Consider the following 22,173-nt stretch of genomic DNA (forward strand, 5'->3'; position numbering starts at 1 on the left):
ATATGACTGGATGAAACCAGAAATATCCGGTTTTGTTTTGGCTAACTCAATCCCAGATATTGCTACATCCTCCGTGTTTGTGTTTTCTGGATATTATAGATGGACTTTATTGTTTTGAATGTTTTTTATCAGGGAACATTTAATTTTGTACCATAGAAACATTAATTCCTTCTACATGGAGACAATAGCTCTACACATTTGTATTTTCTAGGGAGAAATGTAGAGGAACTGTGACAAACAAACATGATATTTCTGTTTGTATAGATGACATTTTATGCACTTGCCTAAGGAAAACACTTTGCTTTTCTCCAAAACGATTTGTACTGTGATTCTCTCTGTGCATTGCATACGAATTCCCCACCACTTTGTCCGGATATGACTGGATGAAACCAGAAATATCCTGTTATGTTTTGGCTAACTCAATCCCAGATATTGCTACAGCCTCTGTGTTTGTGTTTTCCGGATATTATCCACAGACTTCATTGTTTTGAATGTTTTTTATCAGGGGACATTTAATTTTGTGCTTGAAACACTTATTGGCTCTACATGGCCACAACAGCTGTACACATCCGTATTTTCTAGGAAGAATGCTAGAGGAACTGCGACAAATAAACATGATATTTCTGTTAGTATAGATGACATTTTATGCACCTGGCTAACGAAAAGACCTTGCTTTTCTCCAAAACCATTTTTACTGTGATTTTCTCGGTCCATTGCATACGAATTCCACACCACTTTGTCCGGATATGACTGGATGAAACCAGAAATATCTGGTTGTGTTTTGGCTAACTCAATCAGAAATATTGTGAAAGCCTCTGTGTTTGTTTCTTCTGGATATTATCGATGGACTTTATTGTTCTGAATGTATTTTATCGGGGAACATTTAATTTTGTGCTTGGAAATACTAATTGGTTCTACATGGAGACACCATATATACACATTCGTGTTTTGTAGGTAGAAACCTAGAGGAACTGCGACAAACAAACTTGATATTTCTGTTTGTATAGATGACATTTTATGCACTTGCCTAATGAAAAGACCTTGCCTTTCTCCAAAACCATTTTTACTGTGATTTTACCGGTTCACTGCATACGAATTCCACACCAGTTTGTCCGGATATGACTGGATGAAACCAGAAATATTCAGTTTTGTTTTGGCTAACTCTTCCGAAATATGGTGAAATCCTCTGTGTTTGTTTTTTCTGGATATTATCGATGGACTTTATTGTTCTGAATGTATTTATCAGAGAACATTTAATTTTTACCGTTAAAACAATAATTGGTTCATCAAGGGGACACCAGCTCTACACATTCTTATTTTCTACGGAGGATAATATACGAATTGCGACAAACAAGCATGATATTTCTGTTAGTATAGATGACATTTTATGCACTTGCCTAACGAAAATACCTTGCTGTTCTCCAAAACCGTTTTTACTGTGATTTTGTTGGTCCATTGCATACGAATTCCACACCACTTTGTCCGGATATGACTGGATGAAACCGGAAATATGCGGTAATTTTTTGGATTATTCAATCCCAGATATTGCTGCAGCCTCTGTGTTTGTGTTTTCTGGATATTATCAACGGACTTTTTTGTTTTGAATTTTGTAGAAAGCTAGAGGAACTGAGACAAACAAGCATGATATTTCCGATTGTATAAATGACATTTTATGCACTTGCCTAAAGAAAAGACTTTGCTTTTCTCCAAAACCATTTTTTGCTGTGATTTTCTCGTTTCATTGCATGAGAATTCTACATCAGTTTGTCCGGATATGACTGGATGAAACCAGAAATATCTGGTTTTGTTTTGGCTAACTCAATCCCAGCTATTGCTACAGCCTCTGTGTTTTCTGGATATTATCAACGGACGTTATTGGTTTGAATGTTTTTTATCGGGGAACATTTTATTTTGAGCTTGGATACAGTAATTGCTTCCACATGGAGACACCAGCTCTACACATTCGTATTTTCTAGGGAGAACGCTAGAGGAACTGCAGCAAACAAACATGATATTTCTGTTTGTATAGATGACATTTTATGCACTTGCCTAACGAAAAGACTTTGCTTTTTTTCCAAAACCATTTTTACTGTGATTTTCTTGGTCCATTGCATACTAATTCCACACCAGTTTGTCCAGATATGACTGGATGAAACTGGAAATATCCGGTTGTGTTTTCGTTAACTCAAATCCAGTTGTGCTACAGCCTCTGTGTTTGTGTATTCCTGATTTTATTTACGGACTTTATTATTTTGAATGTTTGTTATCCGGGAACATTTAATTTTGGGCTTGGATACAGTTATTGGTTCCACATGGAGACAGCAGCTCTAAACATTTGTATTTTCTAGGGAGAAAGCCAGAGGAACAGTGACAAACAAACTTGATATTTCTGTATGTATAGATGACATTTTATGCACTTGCCTAATGAAAAGACTTTGCGTTTCTCCAAAACAATTTGTATTGTGATTTTTTCGGTCCATTGCATACGAATTACACACCAGTTTGTCCGGATATGACTGGATGAAACCAGAATTATCCGGTTGTGTTTTGGCTAACTCAATCCCAGCTATTGCTACACCCTCTGTGTATTCTGGATATTATCAATGGACGTTATTTGTTGGAATGTTTTTTATCAGGGAACATTTTATTTTGAGCTTGGATACAGTAATTGGTTCCACATGGAGACACCAGCTCTACACATCCGTATTTTCTAGGGAGAAAGGTAGAGGAACTGCAGCAAACAAAAATGATATTTCTGTTTGTATAGATGACATTTTATGCACTTGCCCTATGAAAAGACTTTGCTTTTTTTTCCAAAAGCATTTTTACTGTGATTTTCTTGGTCCATTGCATATGAATTCCACACCACTTTGTCCGGATATGACTGGATGAAACTGGAAATATCCAGTGTTGTTTTGGCTAACTCAATACCACCTATTGCTACAGCCTCTGTGTTTGTGTATTCCTGATTTAATCTACGGACTTTATTGGTTTGAATGTTTTTTATCGCGGAACATTTTATTTTGAGCTTGGATACACTAATTGGTTCCACATGGAGACACCAGCTCTACACATTCGTATTTTCAAGGGAGAAAGCTAGAGGAACTGCGACAAAGAAACTTGATATTTCTGTTTGTATAGATGACATTTTATGCACTTGCCTAAGAAAAAGACTGGATTTAAACAGAAATATCCGGTTGTGTTTTGGCTAACTCAATTTGAAAAATTGTGATAGCTACTGGGTTTGTGTGTTCTGGATATTATCAACGGACTTTATTGTCCTGAATGTTTATATCAGGGAACATTTCATTTTGTACCGTAGAAATACTAATTGGTTCATCATGGGCACATGAGCTATACACATTCGTATTTTCTAAGGAGAAAGCTAGAGGAACTGCATTGATTGTTTCCACATGGAGATACCAGCTCTACACATTCGAATTTTCTAGCGAGAAAGCTAGAGGATCTGCGGCAAACAAACATGATATTTCTGTTTGTATCAATGACATTTTATGCACTTTCCTAACGAAAAGACTTTGCTTTTCTCCAAAACCATTTGTACTGTGATTTTCTCGGACCATTGCACACGAATTCCACACCAGTTTGTCCGGATATGACTGGATGAAATGGGAAATATCCGGTTTTGTTTTGGCTAACTCAATCCCAGATATTGCTACGGCCTCTGTGTTTGTGTTTTCTGGATATTATCGATGGACTTTATTGTTTTAAATATTTTTTATCAGGGAAACATTTAATTTTGAGCTTGGATACAGTAATTTGTCCACATGGACACACCAGCTCTACATATTCGTATTTTCTAGGGAGAAAGCTAGAGGAACTGCGGCAAACAAACATGATATGTCTGTTTGTATAGATGAAATTTTATGCACTTTCCTAATGAAAATACGTTGCTTTTCTCCAAAACCACTATTACTGTGATTTTCTTGGTCCAGTGCATAGGAATTCCAGAGAAGTTTGTACGGATATGACTGGATTAAACCGGAAATATCCAGTTATGTTTTGGCTAACTCAATCGCAGATATTGCTACAGCCTCTGTGTATGTGTATTCCTGATATTTCACACGGACTTTATTATTTTGAATGTTTTTATCAGGGAACATTTCATTTTGTACCGCAGAAACTCTAATTGGTTCCACATGGAGACACCAGCTCTACACATTTGTATTTTCTAGGCAGAAAGCTAGAAGAACTATGGCAAACAAACATGATATTTCTCTTTGTATAGATGACATTTTATGCACTTGCCTAACGAAAAGACTTTGCTTTTCTTGAAAACCATTCTTACTGTGATTTTCTCGGTCCATTGCATATGAATTCCACATCAGTTCACAGGATATGACTGGATGAAACCGGAAATATCCGGTTTTGTTTTGGCTAACTCAATCCCTGATATTGCCACAGCCTCTGTGTTTGTGTTTTCTGGATATTATAAACTTACTTTTTTGTTTTGAATGTTTTTTATTGGGGAACATTTAATTTTGTGCTTGGAATCACTGATTGTTTCCACATGGAGACAGCAGGCTACACATTCGTATTTTTTAGGGAGAAAGCTAGAGGAACTGCGGCAAACAAACATGATATTTCTGTTTATATCGATGATATTTTATGCACTTCCAAAAATAAAAGACTTTGCTTTTCTCAAAAAAACCATTTTTACTGTGATTTTCTCAGTCCATTGCACACGAATTTCACACCAGTTTCTCTGGATATGACTGGGTGAAACCGGAAATATCCGGTTGTGTTTTGGCTAACTCAATCCCAGATATTGCTACAGCCTCAGTGTTTGGGTAGTCCTGATATTATCTACGGACTTTATTATTTAGCATGTTCGTTATCGGGGAACATTTAATTTTGGGATTAGATACAGTAATTGGTTCCACATGGAGACACAAGCTCTATATATTCGTATTTTTAGGGAGAAGCTAGAGGAACTGCGGCAAACAAACATGATATTTCTGTTTGTATAGATGACATTTTATGCACTTGCCTAACAAAAATATGTTGCTTTTCTCCAAAACCATTTTTACTGTGATATTTCTCGGTCCATTGCATGTGAATTCCACACCGGTTTCTCTGGATATGACTGGATGAAACCGGAAATATACGGTTGTGTTTTGGCTAACTCAATCCCAGATATTGCTACAGCCTCTGTGTTTGGGTAGTCCTGATATTATCTACGGACTTTATTATTTAGCATGTTCGTTATCGGGGAACATTTAATTTTGGGATTGGATACAGTAATTGGTTCCACCTGGAGACACCAGCTCTACATATTCGTATTTGGTAGGGAGAAAGCTAGAGGAACTGCGGCAAACAAACATGATATTTCTGTTTGTATAGATGACATTTTATGCACTTGCCTAACAAAAATATGTTGCTTTTCTCCAAAAACACTTTTACTGTGATATTTCTTGGTCCATTGCATACGAATTCCACAGCAGTTTTTACGGATATTACTGTATGAAATCGGAAATATCCAGTTGTGTTTTGGCTAACTCAATCCCAGATATTGCTACAGACTCTGTGTTTGTGTTTTCCGGATATTATCCACAGACTTTAATTTTGAATGTTTTTTATCTGGGAACATTTAATTTTGTACCGTGGAAACACTAATTGGGTCGGCATGGGGACACCAGCTCTACACATTCGTATTTTCTAGGGAGAAAGCTATAGGAACTGCGACAAACAAACATGATATTTCTGTTTGTATCGATGACATTTTATGCACTTGCAAAACGAAAAGACTTTGCTTTTCTCCAAAACCATTTTTACTGTGATTTTCTCAGACCTTTGCATACGAATCCCACACCACTTTCTCCGGATATGACTAGATGAAACCGGAAATATCTCGTTTTGTTTTGGCTAACTCAATCCCAGATATTGCTACAGCATCTGTGTTTGTGTTTTCTGGATATTATCGATGGACTTTATGGTTTTGAATGTTTTTTTATCAGAGAATATTTAATTTTTTGCTTGGAATCATTGATTGTTTCCACATGGAGATACCAGCTCTACACATTCGAATTTTCTAGGGAGAAAGCTAGAGGATCTGCGGCAAAGAAACATGATATTTCTGTTTGTATAGATGACATTTTATGCACTTGCCTAACGAAAAGACTTTGCTTTTCTCCAAAACCATTTGTACTGTGATTTTCTCAGACCATTGCACACGAATTCCACACCAGTTTGTCCGGATATGACTGGATGAAATGGGAAATATCCGGTTTTGTTTTGGCTAACTCAATCCCAGATATTGCTACGGCCTCTGTGTTTGTGTTTTCTGGATATTATCGATGGACTTTATTGTTTTAAATATTTTTTATCAGGGAAACATTTAATTTTGAGCTTGGATACAGTAATTTGTCCACATGGACACACCAGCTCTACATATTCGTATTTTCTAGGGAGAAAGCTAGAGGAACTGCGGCAAACAAACATGATATGTCTGTTTGTATAGATGAAATTTTATGCACTTTCCTAATGAAAATACGTTGCTTTTCTCCAAAACCACTATTACTGTGTTATTCTTGGTCCAGTGCATAGGAATTCCAGAGCAGTTTATACGGATATGACTGGATTAAACCGGAAATATCCAGTTATGTTTTGGCTAACTCAATTGCAGATATTGCTACAGCCTCTGTGTATGTGTATTCCTGATATTTCACACGGACTTTATTATTTTGAATGTTTTTATCAGGGAACATTTCATTTTGTACTGCAGAAACTCTAATTGGTTCCACATGGAGACACCAGCTCTACATATTCGTATTTTCGAGGGAGAAAGCTAGAAGAACTATGGCAAACAAACATGATATTTCTCTTTGTATAGATGACATTTTATGCACTTGCCTAACGAAAAGACTTTGCTTTTCTTGAAAACCATTCTTACTGTGATTTTCTCAGTCCATTGCACACGAATTCCACATCAGTTCACTGGATATGACTGGATGAAACCGGAAATATCCGGTTTTGTTTTGGCTAACTCAATCCATGATATTGCTACAGCCTCTGTGTTTGTGTTTTCTGGATATTATAAACTTACTTTTTTGTTTTGAATGTTTTTTATTGGGGAACATTTAATTTTGTGCTTGGAATCACTGATTGTTTCCACATGGAGACAGCAGGCTACACATTCGTATTTTTTAGGGAGAAAGCTAGAGGAACTGCGGCAAACAAACATGATATTTCTGTTTGTATAGATGACATTTTATGCACTTGCCTAACAAAAATATGTTGCTTTTCTCCAAAACCATTTTTACTGTGATATATCTCGGTCCATTGCATGTGAATTCCACACCAGTTTCTCTGGATATGACTGGATGAAACCGGAAATATCCGGTTGTGTTTTGGCTAACTCAATCCCAGATATTGCTACAGCCTCTGTGTTTGTGTAGTCCTGATATTATCTACGGACTTTATTATTTAGCATGTTCGTTATCGGGGAACATTTAATTTTGGGATTGGATACAGTAATTGGTTCCACCTGGAGACACCAGCTCTACATATTCGTATTTGGTAGGGAGAAAGCTAGAGGAACTGCGGCAAACAAACATGATATTTCTGTTTGTATAGATGACATTTTATGCACTTGCCTAACAAAAATATGTTGCTTTTCTAGAAAAACATTTTTACTGTGATATTTCTTGGTCCATTGCATACGAATTCCACAGCAGTTTTTACGGATATTACTGTATGAAATCGGAAATATCCAGTTGTGTTTTGGCTAACTCAATCCCAGATATTGCTACAGACTCTGTGTTTGTGTTTTCCGGATATTATCCACAGACTTTAATTTTGAATGTTTTTTATCTGGGAACATTTAATTTTGTACCGTGGAAACACTAATTGGGTCAGCATGGGGACACTAGCTCTACAAATTCGTATTTTCTAGGGAGAAAGCTATAGGAACTGCGACAAACAAACATGATATTTCTGTTTGTATCGATGACATTTTATGCACTTTCCTAATAAAAAGACTTTGCTTCTCTCCAATACCATTTTACTCTGTTTTTCTCAGTCCATTACATACGAATTGCACACCAGTTTGTCAGGATATCACTGGATGAAAACAGAAATATCCGGTTGTGTTTTTGGTAACTCAATCACAGATATTGCTACAGCCTCTGTGTTTGTGTTTTCTGGATATTATCGATGGACTTTATTTTTTTGTTTGGATGTTTTTATCAGTGAACATTCAGTTTTGTACCATAGAAACACTAATTGGTTCCACATGGGGGCACCAGCTCTACACATTCGTATTTTATTTTTTATTTATGATTTTTTTTAAACTTTTATTTAATGAATATAAATTTCCAGTGCACATCTTATGGATTACAATGGCTTCCCCCTCCCATAACTTCGTATTTTCTAAGGAGAAAGCTAGAGGAACTGCGACAAAAAAACATGATATTTCTGTTTGTATAGATGACATTTTATGCACTTGCCTAACGAAAAGACTTTGCGTTTCCCCAAAACCATTTTTATTGTGATTTCCTCGGTCCATTGCATACGAATTCCACACCAGTTTGTCCGAATATGACTGGATGAAACCGGCAATATCCGGTTATGTTTTGGCTAACTCAATCCCAGATATTGCTACAGCCTCTGTGTTTGTGTTTTCTGGACATTATCAACAGACGTTATTGTTTTGAATGTTTTTTATCGGGGAACATTTAATTTTGGGCTTGGTACAGTAATTGGTTCCACATGGAGACACCAGCTCTACACATTCGTATTTTCTAGGGAGAAAGCTAGAGGAGCCTTGACAAAAAAACTTGATCTTTCTGTTTGCATCGATGACATTTTATGCACTTGCCTAACGAAAAGACTTTGTGTTTCCCCAAAACCATTTTTATTGTGATTTCCTCGGTCCATTGCATACGAATTCCACACCTGTTTGTCTGGATATGACTGTATGAAACCAGAAATATCCGGTTGTGTTTTTGCTAACTCACTCCAAAATATTGTGAAAGAATCTGTGTTTGTGTTTTCTGGATATTATCGATGGACTTTATTGTTTAGAATGTTTTGCTCAGGGAACATTTTACTTTGAGCTTGGATACAGTAATTGGTTCCACATGGATACACCAGCTCTACATATTCGTATTTTTTAGGTAGAAAACAAGTGGAACTGTGACAAACAAACATGATATTTCTGTTTGTATAGATGACATTTTATGCACTTGCGTAACGAAAAGACTTTGGTTTTCTCCAATACCATTTGTACTGTGATTTTCTCGGTCCATTGCATACGAATTCCACACCAGTTTATCCGGATATGACTGGAAGAAACCAGAAATATCCGGTTGTGTTTTGGCTAACTCAATCCCAGATATTGCTACAGCCTCTGTGTTTGTGTATTCCTGATATTATCTACGGACTTTATTATTTTGAATATTCGTTATCGGGGAACATTTAATTTTGGTCTTGGAATCACTGATTGGTTCCACATGGAGACACCAGCTCTACATATTCTTATTTTTTAGGGAGAATGCTAGAGGAACTGTGGCAAACAAACATGATATTTCTGTTTGTATAGATGACATTTTATGCACTTCCCTAACAGAAACACTTTGCTTTTCTCCATGACAATTTTTACTGCGATTTTCTCGGTCCATTGCATACGAATTCCACCCCACTTTGTCCGGATATGACTGGATGAAACCGGAAATATCCGGTTATGTTTTGGCTAACTCAATCAGAAATATTGTGATAGCTTCTGGGTTTGTGTTTTCTGGATATTATCGATGGACTTTATTGTTTTGAATGTTTTTTTTTAACTTTTATTTAATGAATATAAATTTCCAGTGTATAGTTTTTGGATTACAATGGCTTCCCCTTCCCATAACACTCCTCCCACCCACAACCCTCCCCTCTCCCGCTCCTTCTCCCCTTCCATTCACATCAAGATTCATTTGCAATTCTCTTTATATACAGAAGATCAATGTAGTATAAAGATTTCAACAGTTTGCACCCACATAGAAACACAAAGTGAAACATACTGTTTGAGAACTAGTTATAGCATTAAATCAAGATGTACAGCACATTATGGACAGATATCCCACATGAGGAGCAAGTGCACAGTGACTCCTGTTGTTAACCCAACAAATTGACACTCTAGTTTATGGTGCCAGTAACCATCCTAGGGTGTCGTCATGTGTTGTGAAGGCTATGGAAGCCTTCTAAGTTTGCCAACTCTGATCATATTTAGACAACGTCATAAAAGACAGGGTGAGGATAGTAACCAATGATCCTAAGAGAGGTATTAACCAGGTTTGAACAATTATACAGCATTAAGTGGGGAAGAGGACCATCAGTACACACAGGTTGGGAGTAGAGCCATTGGTAGTAGATTAGCGGTTATGATTGCAAAGGAATGAGGCCCAAGTACGCTAGACAGGGTCTAGAACAAAGGGCAGAGTCATTATTAGAGGAGCTAAGAAAGGTGCTGTCTAAGCTACAATTAAGTTTTCTGATTGAGAGGCAAATAGAACCTGATAGAAGGGGCTTGATAATAATCTGGTGGGCTTTAGGCTTTGTAAGTTAAGAGGCCCAGACCTATCTATCTCTTCACTTGGGGTATATCCTAAGGGAGGTGTGAACCTCCTAGGGGAAGGCACTCTGTTGACTTTCATTACTTGGCTGGCCTGGGAGGAGAGCTGGCCTGGTAAGGCAGGTGGCATCTCTAACAGGAAATTTACAGTTCTGCCTGCAATGTTGCTGACCCTATTTGGCTGTCCCCTCTGCTGCAGTGGGCACTTTGGAAGTTGGGCTGAGTGAAGGGCTTTTCAGCTTAGAGCCAATAAGATCTGTGGCTCTGACCTGGGCATCCTTTGACTCCAGGGCACATCCATTTCCAGTGATCCAACTCTTGGCAGAGCTGCCAGGGCTCTTCACAAGCTGATTTCTGCTGAAGCCCAGGCTTACCACATTGAAAGCCACTGCAGTGGACTGGCCTGTTGGGTCTCCTTGAGGGCAGATCACTGTACAGATCAGCCATTTATATGCCTGCCACCCATTGCTTCTGATGCCTAGCTTTCTTTTCCTCCTGGTTTGTGTTAAAGCAGACTAGAGGATGCAAGTCAAGGGAGTGCCCGTATCCCATCTCTAATCTTCGGTGGCCTGAACTACAAGTCTATAGTCACAGGCATGTTCTGTAGTAGTTTTTCTAAGGTAGACAATGACCATGAGGAAAATTATATTCTCACTTTAAAACTTTCTTTCCCTTTGGTCTGAAAGGGAGGTTTTTTTTCTACTTACTGTATACTTCACTGATGGCGAAGTAAATCTAGCTATGAGATTATTAGTTAAGTTCTTATTTTGGCTATGCTATTACAGAAAATTTTTAGCCATCTCTTTTATAAGGTCTAAAGATTAAATTGTGCATCCTACAGATTCCTTCATAATAGCATTAGTTTCCTACCTTGAGAATAGAGAAATGAAAGAACAAGTTGGGCTTAGAATAGAGAAATGAGGGAGCATGTCCTAGATCACTTGTTGACATTAGCAATATCACATGAATACTTAGCAAACAGTTTCAACCATTAGATAACAACTTAAGAAAACATTTACCATAAAGTCCAATGCCTTCTATAAATTTTAAGAATCATGTATTTGAAAACACCTCTTAAATATCTAACATGGTGTAGTTTGTTTAACCAGTAAACTTAAGCACAATCATCTAAAATGTTTTTAGTTTCTTTCTACCAACAAGTTTAAAACATATGATACACAGATTCAGGTCACACAAATTCAAATGTATCTTTGATTGATTTTAGCAGCTTAAATTTATGGACAATCTTATCTATAAGTCATTTAAAATAAAACTCTTAATAAAATTTCCCCATGTGGACATACAATATGTACACACATATAACATAGCATAGTAGTCCAATATAGCAATTTTAATAATAGCTTTTAAAATCTTTAACTCTTTTTGTAGATTGCCAATTGATTTGAATTGCTTTTTGTTTTTAGTAACCTCAGTTAACCATACTTTCTCTCAGTTGGTACTGTCAATACATTATTGGCTTCATCTGTTTACAGAGCCATCCCAAAGTACTGAATACAATAGAAGTGGCTGGAAAAAGTCCATAGGAACCTATAGGAGGACAGCTAAACACAGAACCAACAAGGCTTTAGTTTTATGAGCAGCAAATCATATATAACTGTGGATGACAAAAACTTTAAGTCTCCATGTTTAAAATTATAAACTCATCAACCAACAAGAGGCACTTGCTTACTTCACCGTATTTTTGAAAGCACCTGTAGGATTTTACAAGTATTTAACCCTTTAGGCCTCTGGGGCTTTCTCATTAAGATAACTATCGTGTCTAGTAACACAAGATCATTAGACTTTTTAATTCTCAATCATTTGTATTAATAGCATTTTCCATTATAGAAACTTAAAATTTGGTACCATGTCACATCTTGACAGTACTTCTAATATAATCCAAATAGCCTGATTAGTTGGTGTCTCTATGAGATGAGAGACATAGGTCCTTCGATTTTTTCAGTTGGGCCCAAACTGGAAAAACCAAAGTCCAAGATTTACTGGAAATTTTAGAGTCCAGATTGTTTGGAACTTTCATTTTTTGAATGTCTGTCAAGAATGCCAAGAAGGCTCAAAATCCAAAATATCTGGTTGAAATAAGATTCCTTAAAATCATGCATAACATAGACCAAATTTGATCATTGTTACAAGGTGATTATTCAAATCTTTGAAAATAAGCACATATTTAAATAACCCATAGCTCTTAATAAAAATTTAGCTGTTTTTGAACAATTAGAATTTAACAGACATCAAGAGAACATAATAGATTACTATAACACATTGCTGTAACAGAGCATCAGAGTTTAATTCTATGTCAAAGAGAAATTGAGCTTCCTGTGATCTTTTGCTGTGAGGTTTCCTTCCTTTACCTTCTTTCATATTGATGACCATGTTTCTGTGTTTCTGTGTATAACACATCTTTAAGCATCTTTTGCAGGGCAGGACGAGTGGCAACAAATTCTTTCAGTTTCTGTTTGCTATGAAAAGTCTTAATTTCACCTTCATTCACAAATGAGAGCTTTGAAGGATATAATATTCTGGGCTGACAGTTTTTCTCTCTTAGTACCTGGGCTATGTCTCGCCATTCCCTTCTAGCTTGTAGGGTTTCTGATGAGAAGTCTGCTGTGAGTCTAATTGGAGATCCTCTAAGAGTAATCTGACGTTTCTCTCGCACATTTTAGGATCTTTTCTTTATGTTTCACTGTGGTGAGTTTGATTACAACATGTCGTGGTGAGGATCACTTTTGGTCATGTTTATTAGGGGATCTATAAGCTTCCTGTACTAAGATGCCTCTTTCCTTCTCCAAACCTGGGACATTTTCTGCTAGTATCTCACTGAAAATTCCTTCTAATCCTTTCTCCTTCTCCATGCCTTCAGGAACTCCTAGAACCCGGATGTTAGGTTTTTTAATAGTATCCTGTAGATTCCCGACAATATTTTTTAGATTTCTAATTTCCTCTTCTTTTCTTTCATTTGTCTGCTTCCTTTCCTGTTCTCTGTCTTCTAAGTCTGATATTCTCTCTTCTGCTTCACCCATTCTGTTTTTAAGACTCTCTAATGTGTTTGTCATTTGATCTATTGAATTCTTCATTTCATTATGATTTCTCGTCACTATCACAGTTTCTTGTTCTACTAGTTGTTTCATTTCATTTTGATTCCTCCTTAATATTTCATTTTCACGAAAGAGATTTTCTATATTGTCCATTAAGAATTTCTGTAGTTCAAGAATTTGTTTTTGAGAATTTCTTAATGTTCTTATCAATTTTTTGAGATCCGCTTCTTGCATTTCTTCGATCTCATCATCTTCATAATCTTGAATTGGGGTGTCTTTTTCATTTGGGGGCGTCATAGTGTCTTCCTTGTTCTTGTTACCTTGGTTTTTGCGTTTGTTGTTTGGCATGTTGGAGATATTTGGTTTCTTCACTGTGGTGTTTTTTCTTGTTACACTATGGCTCTATATTAAGTGGACTGTCTGCTTTCGGTGGAGCCTTAGAGGCTTGAAATGAGTGTGGCCTGAGAGCTGTGTTTGGTTCCTCAGGGTTGAGGGTGTGTCAAAGAGGACACTCCCAGGTTAGGCGTGGTAAATCTCTCTTTCTTTTTTTTTTTGCTTCAAAAGGGAAGTAATTCCTCACAGCTGAACGTAATTGGAGGTAGTTAGCAGGTGAATGATATACCCACAGGAGCCAGAGATCAGAAGCTCTTTCCCAAGAACCACACAGGGAATCTCTGCTGCCCTCAGTGTGGGCTCCAATTCTCCTGCAGTCTCCCACTGGGTTGCCAAGCCAGATGCCAATCTCCTGTTATTTCACCCCTCCCCCCAGAGTCAGGCTTCTCTGCTAGGCTCAGGGCCGGCGCAGACCCGAGGTTGCCCTGCTTATGACGTATGTCCAAAATGGGGACTGCTCTTTGTCTTGCTCGCCTTTGAGGGGTGAGCGGAGAGAGAGAAACTCGTGTCCGTATCAGTCACTTTTTTTTTTCCTCTCTCTCTTCTAGTTAGCCTGGTGAACTTTTCCCCACAGAGTTTCAAGCCTCATTCCCTCTAGTCTCCTCTTTCTGCTTGCCCGCTGGTGTCTCGGGCTATTAAGGTTCGGCTCACCTCGCGTTCCAGCGCTGGTGCGTTGATTCTGCCGCTGGTGTTCCGAACCTGGGCTCCCACGCTCTCCACGCAGGTCCACTGTGAATCACTAGTTCAGGACGAGTTTCCTCTGCTGTTTCTTCCCCTACTCTTCCTTGACCCTGCAGTATCTCCACTGTTATTACTTGTGTGTTTCCAAACTATCAATGTGCTCACTTCCTATTCCGCCATCTTGCCGCTCTCTATGTTTTCAATGTTTTTATCAGGGAACATTTCATTTTGTACCATAGAAACACTAATTGGTTCATCATGGGGACACCAGCTCTACACATTCGTATTTTCTAGGGAGAAAGCTAGAAGAACTACGATAAACTAACATGATATTTCTGTTTGTATAGATGACATTTTATGCACTTGCCTAACGAAAAGACTTTGCTTTTCTCCAAAACCATTTGTACTGTGATTTTCTCGGTACATTGCATATAAATTCCATACCACTTTCTCCGGATATGACAGGATGTAACCAGAAATATCCGGTTTTGTTTTGGCGAACTCATCCCAGATATTGCTACAGCATCTGTGTGTGTGCTTTCTGGATATTATCAATAGATTTTATTGTTTTGAATGTTTTTGATCGGGGAACATTTTATTCTGAGCTTGGATACAGTAATTGGTTCCACATGGATACACCAGCTCTACATATTTGTATTTTCAAGGGAGAAAGGAAGAGGAACTGTGACAAACAAACATGATATTTCTGTTTCTATAGATGGCATTTTATGCACTTGCCTAACGAAAAGACTTTGCTTTTCTCCAAAACCATTTGTACTGTGATTTTCTCGGTCCATTGCATATAAATTCCATACCACTTTATCTGGATATGACAGGATGAAACCAGAAATATTCGGTTTTGTTTTGGCTAACTCAATCCCAGATATTGCTACAGCCTCTGTGTTTGTGTATTCCGGATATTATCCATGGACTTCATTCTTTTGAATGTTTTTATCAGGGAACATTTTATTTTGTACCAAGAAACACTAGTTGGTTCATCATGGGGACACGAGCTCTACAAAATTGTATTTTCTAGGGAGAAAGCTAGAAGAACTATGGCAAACAAACATGATATTTCTGTTTGTATAGATGACAGTTTATGCACTGGCCTAAGGAAAATATTTTGCTTTTCTCCAAAACCATTTTTACTGTATTTTCTCGATCCACTGCATACGAATTCCACACCAGTTCACCGGATATGACTGGATGAAACCACATATATGCGCTTTTGTTTTGGCTAACTCAATCCCAGATATTGCTACAGTCTCTGTGTTTGTGTTTTCTGGATATTATCGATGGACATTATTGTTTTGAATGTTTTTTATCGGGGAACATTTAATTTTTTGCTTGGAATCACTGATTGTTTCCACATAGAGACACCAGCTCTACAAATTCGTATTTTCTAGGGAGAAAGCTAGAGGAACTGCGGCAAACAAACAAGATATTTCTGTTTGTATCGATGACATTTTATGCACTTGCCTAACAAAAAGACTTTGCTTTTCTCCAAAATCATTTGTACTGTAATTTTCTCGGTCCATTACATACGATTTCCACACAAGTTTGTCCGAATATCACTGGATGAAAACAGAAATTTCCAGTTATGTTTTGGCAAACTCAATCCCAGATATTGTTACAGCCTCTGTGTTTGTGTTTTCTGGACATTATCAAAGGATTTATTGTTTTGAATGTTTGTTATTGGGGAACATTTAATTTTGTACCATAGAAACACTAATTGGTTCCACAGGGAGACACCAGCTCTACACATTCGTATTTTCTAGGGAGAAAGCTAGAGGAACTGCGGCAAAGAAACATGATATTTCTGTTTGTATCGATGACATTTTATGCACTTGCCTAACGAAAAGATTTTGCTTCTCTCCACAACAATTTTTACTGTGATTTTCTCGGTCCATTGCATACGAATTCCATACCACTTTGTCTGGATATGACTGGATGAAACCAGAAATATCCGGTTGTGTTTTGGCTAATCAATGCGACATATTGTGAAAGTTTCTGTGTTTTTGTTTTCTGGATATTATCGATAGACTTTATTATTTTCTATGTTTTTATCAGGGAACATTTAATTTTCTACCGTTGTAACTAATTGGTTCATCATGGGGGCACCGGCTCTACACATTTGTATTTTCTAGGCAAAAAGCTAGAGGAACTGAGGCAAAGAAAGATGATATTTCTGTTTGTATTGATGACATTTTATGCAGTTGCCTAACGAAAAGACTTTGCTTTTCTCCAAAACCATTTGTACTGTGATTTTCTCGGTCCATTCCATACAAATTCCACACCAGTTTGTTCGGATATGACTGGATTTAACCAGAAATATCGGGTTGTGTTTTGCCTAACAAAATCTGAAATATTCAACAGCCTCTCTGTTTGTGTTTTCCGGATATTATCGATGGACTTTATTGTTTTGAATTTTTTATCAGGGAACATTGATTTTTCTACCGTAGAAACACTAATTGGTTCATCATGGGGACAGCCGCTCTACACATTTGTATTTTCTAGGGAGAAAGCTAGAGGAACTGCGAGAAACAAACATGATATTTCTGTTTGTATCGATGACATTTTATGCACTTGCCTAACAAAAAGACTTTGCTTTTCTGCAAAACCATATTTACTCTGATTTTCTCAGTCCATTGCTTACGAATTCAACACCACTTTGTCCACATATGACTGGATGAAACGAGAAATATACGGTTGTGTTTTGGCTAACTCAATCCCTGATATTGCTACAGCCTCTGTCTTTGTGTTTTCTGGATATTATCAATGGACTTTATTGTTTTGGATGTTTTTTATCAGGGAACATTTATTTTTGTGTTTGGAAACACTAATTGGTTCCACATGGAGACACCAGCTCTACACATTTGTATTTTCTAGGGAGAAATCTAGAGGAACTGCGGCAAACAATCATGATATTTCTCTTTGTGTAGATGACATTTTATGCACTGGCCTAATGAAAAGACTTTGCTTTTCTCCAAAACCATTTTTACTGTGATTTTCTCGGTCCCCTGAATACAAATACCACACCAGTTTTTCCGGACATGACTGGATGAAACCGGAAATATCTGGTTGTTTTTTGGCTAACTCAATCACAGATATTGCTACAGCCTCTGTGTTTGTGTTTTCCGGATATTATCAACGGATTTATTGTTTTTTTCAAAGTTTTTTATCAGGGAACATTTAATTTAGAGCTATATACACTAATTGGTTTCACATGGAGACACCAGCTCTATATATTTGTATTTTCTAGGGAGAAAGCTAGAGGAACTGCGGCAACACACATGACATTTCTATTTCTTTCAATGAAATTTTATGCACTTGCCTAACGAAAAGACTTTGCTTTTCTCCAAAACCATTTGTACTATGATTTTCTCAGTCCATTGCATACGAATTCCACACCACTTTGTCTGGATATGACTGGATGAAACCAGAAATATCGGGTTGTATTTTGGCTAACACAATCCGAAATATTGTGAAAGCCTCTTTGTTTGTTTATTCTGGATATTATCTCGGACTTTATTGTTTTGAATGTTTTTATCAGGAAATATTTAATTTTGTACCATTGAAACACTAATTGGTTCATCATCGGGACACCAGCTCTACATATTTGTATTTTCTAGGGAGAAAGCTAGAGGAACTGCGGCAAATAAACATGATATTTCTGTTTGTATAGATGACATTTTATGCAATTGCCTAACGAAAAGACTTTGCTTTTCTCCATAACCATTTTTAGGATGATTTTCTCCGTCCTTTGCATACGAATTCCAAACCACTTTGTCCGGACATGACTGGATGAAAACAGAAATATCCGGTTGTGCTTTGGCTAACTCAATAACAGATGTTGCTACAGCCTCTGTGTTTTTGTTTTCCAGAAATTATCAATGGAATTTATTGTTTTGAAAGTTTTTTATCGGGGAACATTTTATTTTGAGCTTAGATTCACTAATTGGTTCCACATGGAGACACCAGCGCTACATATTTGTATTTTCTAGGGAGAAAGCTAGAGAAACTGGGGCAAACACACATGTTATTTCTGTTTAGATGACATTTTATGCACTTGCCTAAAGAAAAGACTTTGCTTTTCTCCAAAACCATTTTTACTGTGATTTCCTCGATGCATTGCATACGAAATCCATGGCAGTTGGTCCGGATATGACTGGATGAAACCAGAAATATCCGGTTGTGTTTTGGCTAACTCAATCCCAGATATTGCTACAGCCTCTGTGTTTGTGTTTTCTGGATATTATCGATGGACTTTATTGTTTTGAATGTTTTTTATCAGGGAACATTTAATTTTTTGCTTGGAATCACTGATTGTTTCCACATGGAGACACCAGCTCTACTCCTTCGTATTTTCTAGGGAGAAAGCTAGAGGAACTGTGACAAACAAACATGATATTTCTGTTTGTATAGATGACATTTTATGCACTTGCCTAACGAAAAGATTTTGCTTCTCTCCACAACAATTTTTACTGTGATTTTCTCGGTCCATTGCATACGAATTCCATACCACTTTGTCTGGATATGACTGGATGAAACCAGAAATATCCGGTTGTGTTTTGGCTAATCAATGCGACATATTGTGAAAGTTTCTGTGTTTGTGTTTTCTGGATATTATCGATAGACTTTATTATTTTGTATGTTTTTATCAGGGAACATTTAATTTTCTACCGTTGTAACATTAATTGGTTCATCATGGGGGCACCGGCTCTACACATTCGTATTTTCTAGGCAAAAGCTAGAGGAACTGAGGCAAAGAAAGATGATATTTTTGTTTGTATCGATGACATTTTATGCAGTTGCCTAACGAAAAGACTTTGCTTTTCTCCAAAACCATTTTTACTGTGTATTCCTCGGTCCATTGCATATGAATTCCACAACATTTTGTCTGGATATGACTGGATGAAACCAGAAATATCGGGTTTTGTTTTGTCTAAGTCAATCCCAGATATTGCCACAGCCTCTGTGTTTGTGTTTTCTGGATATTATCAACGGACTTTATTGTTTTGAATGTTTTTTGTCAGGGAACATTTCATTTTGTACCATTGATACACTAATTGCTTCATCATGGGAACACCAGCCCAACATATTCATTTTTTCCTGGTAGAAATCTAGAGGAACTGTGGCATACAAACATGATATATGTATTTGTATAGATGACATTTCATGCACTTGCCTAAGGAAAAGAATTTGCTTTTCTCCAAAACCATTTTTACTGTGATTTTCTCAGTGCATTGCATACAGATTACACACCACTTTGTCCGGATATGACCTTAATGAAAGTGAAAAAGTATCCGGATTTGTTTTCGCTAACTCAATCCCAGCTATTAATACAGCCTCAGTGTGTGTGTTTTCTGGATATTATCAACGGACTTTATTGTTTGAATGTTTTTTATCGGGGAACATTTTATTTTGAGCTTGGATACAGTAATTGGTTCGACATGGAGACACCAGCTCTACACATTATTATTTTCTAGGGAGAAAGCTAGAGGAACTGCGGCAAACAAACATGATATTTCTGTTTGTATAGATGACATTTTATGCACTTGACTAACGAAAAGACTGCTTTTCCTCAAAACCTTTTTTATTGTGATTTTCTCAGTCCATTGCATACGAATTCCAAACCAGTTTGTCCGGATATGATTGGATGAAACAGAAATATACTGTTGAGTTTTGGCTAACTCAATCCGAAACATTGTGAAAGCCTGTGTGTTTGTGTTTTCTGGATATTATTGATGGACTGTATTGTTCTGAATGTTTTTATCAGGCAACATTTAATTTGGCACCGCAGAAACACTAATTGCACTTGCCTAATGAAAAGACTTTGCTTTTCTCCAAAACCATTTTTACTGTGATTTTATCGGTCCATTGAATACGAATTCCACACCCATTTGTCCAGGTATGACTGGATGAAACCGGAAATATCCGGTTGTGTTTTGGCTAACTCAATCCCAGATATTGCTACAGCCTCCGTGTGTGGGTTTTCTGGATAATATCAAAGGACTTTATTGATTTGAATGCTTTTTCGGGGTACATTTTATTTTGAGCTTGGGTACAGTAATTGGTTCCACATGGAGATACCAGCTCTACACATTTGTATTTTCTAGCAAGTAAGCTAGAGGAACTGCGGCAAACAAACATGTAATTCTGTTTGTATAGATGACATTTTATGCACTTGCCTAATGAAAAGACTTTGCTTTTCTCCAAAACCATTTTTACTGTGATTTCCTCGGTTCATTGCATATGAATTCCACACCAGTTTCTCCAGATATGACTGGATGAAAACAGAAATATCCGGTTGTGTTTTGGCTAACTGATCCAAAATATTGTTAAAGCCTCTGGGTTTGTGCACTTGATAATGAAAAGACTTTGCCTTTCTCCAAAACCATTTTTAGTCTGATTTTCTGAGCCCATTGCATACGAATTCCACACCACTTTGTCCGGATATGATTGGATGAAACCAGGCATATCCGGTTGTGTTGTGGCTAACTCAATCCGAAATATTGTGAAAGCCTCTATGTTTGTGATTACTGGATATTATCGTTGGACTTTATTGTTTTGAATGTTTTTATCAGGGAATATTTAATTGTATACCATTGATACACTAATTGGTTCATCATGGGGACACCAGCTCTACACATTCGTATTTTCTAGCGACAATGATAGAGGAACTGCAGCAAACAAACCTGATATTTCTGTTTGTATAGATGACATTTTATGCACTTGCCTAACGAAAAGAATTTGCTTTTCTCCAAAACCATTTGTACTGTAATTTTCTCGGTCCATTGCATACGAATTCTGCACCACTTTGTCTGGATTTGACTGGAAGAAACTGGAAATATCCAGTTTTATTTTGTGTAACTCAATCCCAGATATTGCTACAGCCTCTGTGTTTGTGTTTTCCGGATATTATCAACGGACTTTATTGTTTTGAATGCTTTTTATCAGGGAACAATTAATTTAATTTTATGCTTGGAAACACTATTTGGTTCCACATGGAGACACCAGCTCTACACATTCGTATTTTGTAGGGAGAAAGCTAGAGGATCTGCGGCAAACAAACATGATATTTCTGTTTGTATAGATGACATTTTATGCACTTGCCTAACGAAAAGACTTTGCTTTTCTCCAAAACAATTTGTACTGTGATTTTCTCGGTCCATTGTATGCGAATTCCACACCAGTTTGTGCGGATATGACTGGATTAAACCAGAAATATCTGTTTTTTTTTTTTTTTTTTGGCTAACTCAATCCGAAATATTGTGAAAGCCTCTATGTTTATGTTTTCTGGGTATTATCGATGGAGTTTATTGTTTTGATTGTTTTTATCAGGGAACATTTAATTTCTTACCGTTGAAGAAGTAATTGGTTCATCATGGGAACACCAGCTCTACACATTCATATTTTCCAGGGAGCAAGCTAGAGGAACTGCGGCAAACAAACATGATATTTATGTTTGTA

This window comes from Lepus europaeus, unplaced genomic scaffold (genome assembly GCF_033115175.1).
Source record: "Lepus europaeus isolate LE1 unplaced genomic scaffold, mLepTim1.pri SCAFFOLD_32, whole genome shotgun sequence".
NCBI lineage: Eukaryota > Metazoa > Chordata > Mammalia > Lagomorpha > Leporidae > Lepus > Lepus europaeus.